Source organism: Leucopleurus acutus (genome assembly GCF_964270905.1).
Source record: "Leucopleurus acutus genome assembly, chromosome: 15".
NCBI classification, from domain to species: domain Eukaryota; kingdom Metazoa; phylum Chordata; class Mammalia; order Artiodactyla; family Delphinidae; genus Leucopleurus; species Leucopleurus acutus.
The window spans coordinates 7,800,143-7,808,671 of record NC_139157.1 but is presented as its reverse complement, the minus strand read 5'-3'; positions in this window follow the sequence as shown (position 1 = coordinate 7,808,671).

Sequence of the window (8,529 nt, the reverse complement as noted above, 5' to 3'; positions counted from 1 at the left end):
TGTTGACATTAAAACTCTGGGAGGCTGTGAGTGAATTTCTTTATGAAGCTACAAATTCTGCCTTCTTAACTTTCAATTGCTGGAGTGGGATGGCCCCCAGTTCCCAAGTTTCAGCTCTAGGCAGTGGGCACACCATTTTATTTGTCTGCTTCTAGTGGGAACAACAGCTCCCACTGTTGCTGTAATTTTGGGAGCAGGGCCTCCCATCTGCTCTTGTAATTTTCCAGTTCCCATGCAGAAGGCTGAAAGCAGCTCAAGTAATATTGAGATACTGTTTAGGTGTCACATTTAATCAGAAAAAATGGGTGGGTGGAATCCTTTAACCAACATCAGACTTTAAAAAAAAAAATTTATTTATTTACTTATTTTTGGCTGTGTTGGGTCTTCGTTGCTGCGCGCGGGCTTTCTCCAGTTGCGGCGAGCAGGGGCTGCTCTCTGTTGTGGGGCGCGGGCTTCGCATTGCGGTGGCTTCTTTTGTTGCGGAGCACGGGCTCTAGGCCCAGGGCCTCAGTAGTTGTGGCGCATGGGCTTGGTTGCTCTGTGACATGTGAGATCTTTCCAGACCAGGGCTCGAACCCGTGTCCCCTGCTTTGGCAGGCAGATTCTTAACCACTGTGCCACCAGGGAAAGCCCCAACATCAGACTCTTGATGCCAGGACATTTCCATCTCATTGTGAGCCAGAGAATCAAAGTGCAGTCTGGCTGGAGATGGGGGGCAAACCCATTTTGCAGTGAATTTAAACTGTTCTAATATCCACTTGTCTGTACCCCCAAAGTTTGAAGAGTGACCCACACATTCTGCTTGTGTGAATGTGGTGGTGACATTTCCATTTAATAACAAGAAACACACTCCAGGAAACTACCTTAGTTATTAATTCTAGGGGGAAAATGTAGATTTCATATTCAAAAAAGAAATGAGCAGAGAAAATGTAAACAAATATTAGAAAGATTTAGGAGTTCAAGCCAAAGTGACAAACACAAAAAGTGAGCTATCAGCAAATGTTTCCTTTTAAAAGAGTTCCCCCCACAAAAAGGAGAAAATTCAAGAAAATCTCTAATTCATGTCCTCTCCCAGTTTCTAGAAGATAATGAAGTCATTAAGAGGGAAAAGATTTTTTTTTTTTTTTTTTTTTTTTTTTTTTTTGCGGTTCGCGGGCCTCTCACTGCTGTGGCCTCTCCCGTTGCGGAGCACAGGCTCCGGACGCGCAGGCTCAGTGGCCACGGCTCACGGGCCCAGCCACTCCGCGGCATGTGGGATCTTCCCGGACCGGGGCACGAACCCATGTCGCCTGCATCGGCAGGTGGACTCAACCACTGTGCCACCAGGGAAGCCCGGGAAAAGAAATTTTTAATAGATATACAATAAGTCCTCTACATATGAACCTTCAAGTTGCGAACTTTCAAAGAGGTGAACGTCGGTTCCATCAAAGTCAGGCGAGCGTGACATTGCAGCCTGCCCTCCATCTCCTGTTGCTGACGATCCTTCAGCTCTACCATCTCCCACCTTCTTTCCCTCCTCCATTCAGTAACTCTTCTTGCTGTTCACTCGATGCCAGCCCCTGGATGCCCGCTGTTGTACTGTACTACTGTACCTTTCAAGGTACTGTACTGTAAGATTAAAAATGTTTTATTTTTTGTGTTTGTTTTTATGTATGTTTTTGTGAAAAGCATTATATACCCATTACAGCACAGTACTATGTAGCCGACTGTGTTAGTTGGGTACCTAGGCTAACTTTGTTGGACTTAGGAACAAATTGGACTTCGAACGTGCTCTCGGAACCCAACTTGTTTGTATGTAGGGGACTTACTGTATTACTTTTAGAAGAAAAATATCTGGAACACCAACAGAGGTAACAAAGAGCACACTGAATACTACAGAAAACCAAATTAGTGAATTAGGAGATGAGCTTGAGAAATTCTGCTAGAACGAGAAGTGTGGCAATGGTGAGCAGCAGCTCATGCAGCTCAATATCAAAAAACAAACAACCCAGTCCAAGAATGGGCAGAAGACCTGAATAGACATTTCTCCATAGAAGATATACAGACTGCCAGCAAACACATGAAAGGATGCTCAACAGCGCTAATCATTAGAGAAATGCAAATCAAAACTGCAATGAGATGTCATCTCACACCGGTCAGAATGGCCATCATCAAAAAATCTACAAACAAGAAATGCTGGAGAGGGTGTGGAGAAAAGGGAACCCTCTTGCACTGTTGGTGGGAATGTAAATTGATACAGCCACTCTGGAGAACAGTATGGAGGTTCCTTAAAAAACTACAAATAGAACTACCATATGACCCAGCAATCCCACTACTGGGCATATACCCTGAGAAAACCAAAATTCAAAAAGAGTCATGTACCAAAATGTTCATTGCAGCTCTATTTACAATAGCCTGGAGATGGAAGCAACCTAAGTGTCCATCATCGGATGAATGGATAAAGAAGATGTGGCACATATATGCAATGGAATATTACTCAGCCATATAAAGAAACGTAATCGAATTCTTTGTAGTGAGGTGGATGGACCCAGCGACTGTCATATGGAGTGAAGTAAGTCAGAAAGAGAAAAACAAATACCGCATGCTAACACATATATATGGAATCTAAAAAAAAAAAAAGAAAAAGAAAATGGTCAGAAGAACCTAGGGGCAAGACAGGAGTAAAGATGCAGACCTACTAGAGAATGGACTTGAGGATACGGGGAGGGGGAAGGGTAAGCTGGGATGAAGTGAGAGAGTGGGGTGGACATATATATACTACCAAACGTAAAATAGATAGCTAGTGGGAAGCAGCCGCATAGCACAGGGAGATCAGCTCGGTGCTTTGTGACCACCTAGAGGGGTGGGATAGGGAGCGTGGCAGGGAGGGAGACGCAAGAGGGAAGAGATATGGGGACATATGATTCACTTTGTTATAAAGCAGAAACTAACACACCATTGTAAAGCAATTATACTCCAATAAAGATGTTAAAAAAAGAAAAAGTCAAGGAAAGCAGAAACCCTCGATGCAATGCGCAGATGCAGAATATTCGATATGACGTCTCCTTTGTTTTACCCCTAAGCTTGGGGCTTCGTCTGAGTTCCACAGAAAGCAGAGGAGTGCTTTGCTGGGGAATGGAATCTGGGCGAAGCTGGCAGTGTGGGAAGAGGAAGTGGGGCAGGGAGTCCCTTCCAGATGGCAGAGATATGGTGATATCCAGAATTACTGGATCGAGACAAAAGACCTTCCAATCTAATCACACCAAAGTTACCCCACAAGCACGGAGACAATCCTGAACACCCCTAGAAGGTGGGGAATTCCAGCAATGCCCTCCAATTTACATCAAGTACATTCCGGTTGAATTATCTAAAAGTGGAAAATAAAACCATTTAAAATACTAGAAGATGATATAGGCCAACATTTATATAATTTTGGTTTAGGCAAGACCTTCTACATATAATACCAATCAAGAAACCATAAAGGAAACCACACATAGATTTGTCCACTGAAATTTTAAAAATATTTCTATGTGTGAAAAATCCCAAATAAGAAACTAAAAGGCCAACGATCAACTCCAAGACACAAATTGAGGATTCCATGCCAATCAAAGTATTAATATTCTTAATATATAAGAGGCTCTTGCCTATTAATAAGGAAAAGTGGAAGATCCCAAAGGGAAAATGGGCAAAGGACAAAAATAGTCACGTTACAGTCAAAAGAAAATTGCCAAGAAATATGAAAACATGCTGAACCTCACTGCTCAAGGAAACACAGGGTAAACAGCCATGAGGTGTGACCTTTTGCTGATCAACTTGGCAAAACTGTGTGTGTCAGTGGTGCGTGTGCGTGTGTGTGTGTGTGTGTGTGTGTGTGGGTGGGTGAGAGAGAAAGAGTGAGTGAGCGAGAGAGAAACCGTGTGTGGGGATGCAGACACGGAAAAGCACACTCTCCCGGGTAGTGTTGGTGGAATTAACTTGTAACACATTCTGAAGGACAATTTGATACATGCGGCAAAAGTCTTTAAATGTACATCACATAGCTAGTAAATGGAAAGCTCTCATCGCTACACTATCCCAGCTCTTAAGCACTCCTGTCTACTGCCTCAGCTTTACTGCAGTTGCAGACACAAAGTAACAGCAGTAAAGACAAGTCAAGCCTCTCTCTCTCTCTGGCCTTCTTCACTTCTCTCTGACACTGTCTTCCCTCTTTATCTTCTACTGTCTCTTCACCCCATCGCAATGACTTACCTAGTTTGATCTGTTGGAGAACCCTGTCTAATCGGTTTAATGGGACTTCCTTTCCTTAGGGACACTTGACCAATCCCCCCTTCTCTGGGATGCTTTAGAAAGAATCACTCACTAGTTGAACTTGGCCACGTTCTCTGGAGCCAAATTTAAAAGGAGGGAGGGCGAATCTCTTTTTTAGAGTTTCCCTTTGTCCTCTCATTAAATTAATTACTATTCCCACTGCACTTCACATTGAATAGCGTTCTCTTGGCCCTAGAAGAGAGAAAACCGTTACGTGTTTGAGCTGAGATGATGATGTGTCAGTGTCTCACCCGGGGCAGTCTATTCCCACGTAGGAAAATTAGAGACAGCAGGGCTTGGCTTTGGAGGAGTCCCCAGAAAGCACCAGTGGCTGCTCTCCTTTGAAGACCCAGGAACAGATGTTTTCCTGGCCTCCCAACTCAGCACGGCTCAAAGAAAAAAGCAACCCACATTGTCAGCTGTGGGAAAATATTTTTGTGTATTTTGTACCAACCCATGTTGATAAGGGGCCTAACAGAGCCTGTGAGAGGGGATGGAGCTTTGGGACCGTCTCCCGGTTACGGTCTGAGTGTGAGGGTCCCAGCCAGGGAACATGGGACAGGCGCACAGGATGTAGGGATGTGGCGAACGCTTCCCAGGTGGGAGCAGCCTCCCAGACAAGAATCAGCCAATATCCTAGTTATTCATGATGGTTGAGGCTCAGAGTCTAAATGGTTATTCAGAATAGGGAATTAGAAAAAGAACCACAGAATAAACCCAAAGTAAGAAAAATGAAGATAAAGATAAAAGCAGAAAGTAATGAAATACAAAACAGAGATGAAAAGAAAGAGATTGAAATCAACTATGCTTCAATACAGTTAAAAAATATATTAAAAAAAAATAAAGTAGAGATTGATAAAAGAAGACCACAGACCCAAAATGGAGTCACTGACGCTAGGTCAGGCCACCAAACCAGAGCTTAATACCTACCTTAAGTGAAGCTTCAAACTCCCCCAGAAATACAGCCTTAACCTGTCAAACAGGGATTTTCTGGTCAGTACCAGTGAGGGAATCTGTCACATGGGCCCTCTCCATCCCCCAAAGGAAGGTGAGGTAGCCCACCTAATAAGACCCCTCTTTCACCAAAGGAAGTTGACCTAATCTGAAATAATCCTATTTTCTGTTTATGACTTCCTTGTCCTGCCTTTAGAAAGTTTCCCTTTCTGTCACCCTTTGGAGCACCCCTCTATACAACGGATGGGACACAGCCTCATGTATGAATTGTTCAATAAAGCCAATTAGATCTTTAAAATTTACTCAGGGGAATTTTGTTTTCTAACAGGATGCATACATACGTGAGTGTGTGTGTGTGTGTGTGTGTGTATATGCATGTGTGTGTATGCATGTGTGTGTGTGATAAACATTAAAAGCAAGGAAATGAGAGAGACAAAATCTGGAACAGTTGTTGCCTTTGGTGTGATGGCGGCTGGACCAGGAATGGATTCGGGAAGGAAACTTTTATCAGTGACCCATCTGTCACATATGTACTTTTGTAGGCAGCAAATACTGACTAAGAAATATATATATATTTTAAACTTTATTTATTTATTTATTTAGGCTGTGTTGGGTCTTTGTTGCTGCGTGTGTACTTTTTCTAGTTGCGGCGAGTGGGGGGCTACTCTTCGTTGCGGTGTGCAGGCTTCTTATTGCGGTGGCTTCTCTTGTTGCAGAGCACGGACTCTAGGGGCACAGGCTTCAGTAGTTGTGGCTCGTGGGCTCAGTAGCTGTGGCTTGCGGGCTCTAGAGCACAGTCTCAGTAGTTGTGGCACATGGGCCTAGTTGCTTCGTGGCATGTGGGATCTTCCCAGAGCAGGGCTTGAACCTGTGTCTCCTGCATTGGCAGGTGGATTCTTAACCACTGCGCCACCAGGGAAGTCCCTAACAAATATTTTTTAAAAATACATGCATTACAGAAAATTGAGGAAATGCGAAAATTATGAAGAAGAAAATTTATTATTATTCCTACTCTCAATCTTTTTTTTTTTCTTTTGTTTTTGCTGTACGCGGGCCTCTCACTGTTGTGGCCTCTCCCGTTGCGGAGCACAGAATCCGGACGCGCAGGCTCAGTGGCCATGGCTCACGGACCCAGCCACTCCACGGCATGTGGGATCTTCCCGGACCGGGGCACGAATCCATGTCCCCTGCATCGGCAGGCGGACTCTCAACCACTGCGTCACCAGGGAAGCCCCCTACTCTCAATCTTAACGCTATTTCTCTTTGAACCATTTTTGGATCGAAGCGTTTCTAAAATGTTTTCTTGCTTTCTGAAAGAGTACTTGAAAATACTTGAAACTGTTTTTACGATTTCTGGTTGTTTTGTGGACAATTACTGTGTGGTGCTCTAAGCTACCGACAGTCTCAGGACATCTAGACCGGCTCCTGGACATTTGCCCCTTTGTGAAGTGTCCCCGGGCTGCCGAGCATGTGCAGTTAGTTTCTAGTGTGTCTGTTTTCTTAGATTGTTATGGGATAAGTCACACTGCTAGACTCTTCTGAAACGCCTCTTTAGCCTCTGGCCCCACATCTAATAGCCATCCTTTTGCTTTCCTCCCTAAATCTCTCTCTCATCGGCCTCCCTCTCTCAGCCCCTCCTCGGGCCAGCACTTGGCGGCTCCACATGCCTCCTGCTGCCCAGCCCAACTCTCCCTGCCCGACTCTCTGCCCACAAGGTCAAGGTCAACACCCCTGGCCACTCTGCCTGCCTGTCCACTTCCTGCACACACTGAACCTCAACCGCCCAGGGTATTTTCCCCAAACCTGCTGCCATCTCCACATGGAACGCACTTCCTCCTTTGTCTGCAGATTCCTGGAACTGTAGCTAAGTGTCAGCTCCCCAGGGAGACCTGTCCCCATTCAGGAAGCAGGCCCAGCTCTGACTTTGGGAGCGCAGGCATTTCCTTCCTGTTTGTCCCCAGGCACACTCTCCACACTGTGCTGTCATTACCGGGTCACTTCCTCCATCGCCCATGAAGTCAAAGCCCACATCCATTTTGTTCATCTCATCCCGACGCCTGGGGTCATGCTGGCGCTATTATTCAGTAGCCCGTAACTCCCAAGTAGAAAAGACCTGCACACTCGGACTGCACTGTGGTTAGTAGTCCGTGGTTAGCCCTCTAGTGATGAGGGACATGTCCCTCTAGTGATGAGGGACATTCCAGGCACGGTCCTACTTACAGTACCTGTTCGTTGTGTTTGAACTGGGCCCCTGCTGGGCTATGACCTCCGGGGCTCAGCGTCTGGGTAGGCTCACTCCTCCTACGGTTTCTGACCCTTGTAGCTCTGCCTGACATGAAAATTATCACTGAACATCTGTTTGGGGGTAAATACCTGTAACATTCCACAAGTTTTCCTGGGGATGGGAGTTGGCTTAGAAAATATGAATATTTTCTAAGCCAATATATTGTGCAAGCAAAAGATGAATATGGACCTTTTCAGAATTCTTCTTCTTATCAAAATCTAAAGATGATAAACATTTTTGTCATTGGCAGTAAAATCTCAAAAAGAAATGCTGGCTACAAGGAACCCTCAGGACATCTGGAGCTGGGAAGGGAGTTCTGGGCTGGGGTCAATGACTTGGAAATCCCAGCCAGCACCTGGTGTTCGGGGTCATTGCTTTTTAGGAGTTTCTGGGCACATGAGCACTGAAGTGATTGAAGGACCAATGGCACTGGGATGGAGACCACTAGTTTCTACAGCACAGCCAGGCTGGTTTCCAGGATTAATGCCCTCTGCCCCCACGGGTCGCTCCCCAGGACAGCCCTAAGATTCTGGGTCACAGAGTGCCTCTTTTTCGATGAGGCACCAGAGGGGAGATTGCTTGGTGTCAAAGGGCCCTGGATTGGCCGGGAAGAGTGGGTGTGGGGAGGGAAGAGAGGCGGCCCAGGGACAAGGGCACCCGGAACGTGGATGCCTCAACTTCGCCAGGACCAGTCATGATAGAGGTGGTATGTTTGTGAGATTTATGCTTGAGGAAAAGCACTCCTGGTGCAAGATGTGTTGGACTCCAGGCAGGGAAGACACAGAGCGAAGGCGCATTTATATCACACAAACCTGAAAATTACAGCAGCTGGAGAGCGATGGATGTGTACGCCTCTCACTCCACATCTTCCCGCCTTAAACAAATTGTTGCCAAAGACATCTGAAGGTGAACTTGAGCCCAAGACCCATTTGTCTGGTGACATAACGTAGAGTCAGACTCGTTTGGAAAAGAAGTCTTTGCCACGTCACCTTTGATTCCAGAAC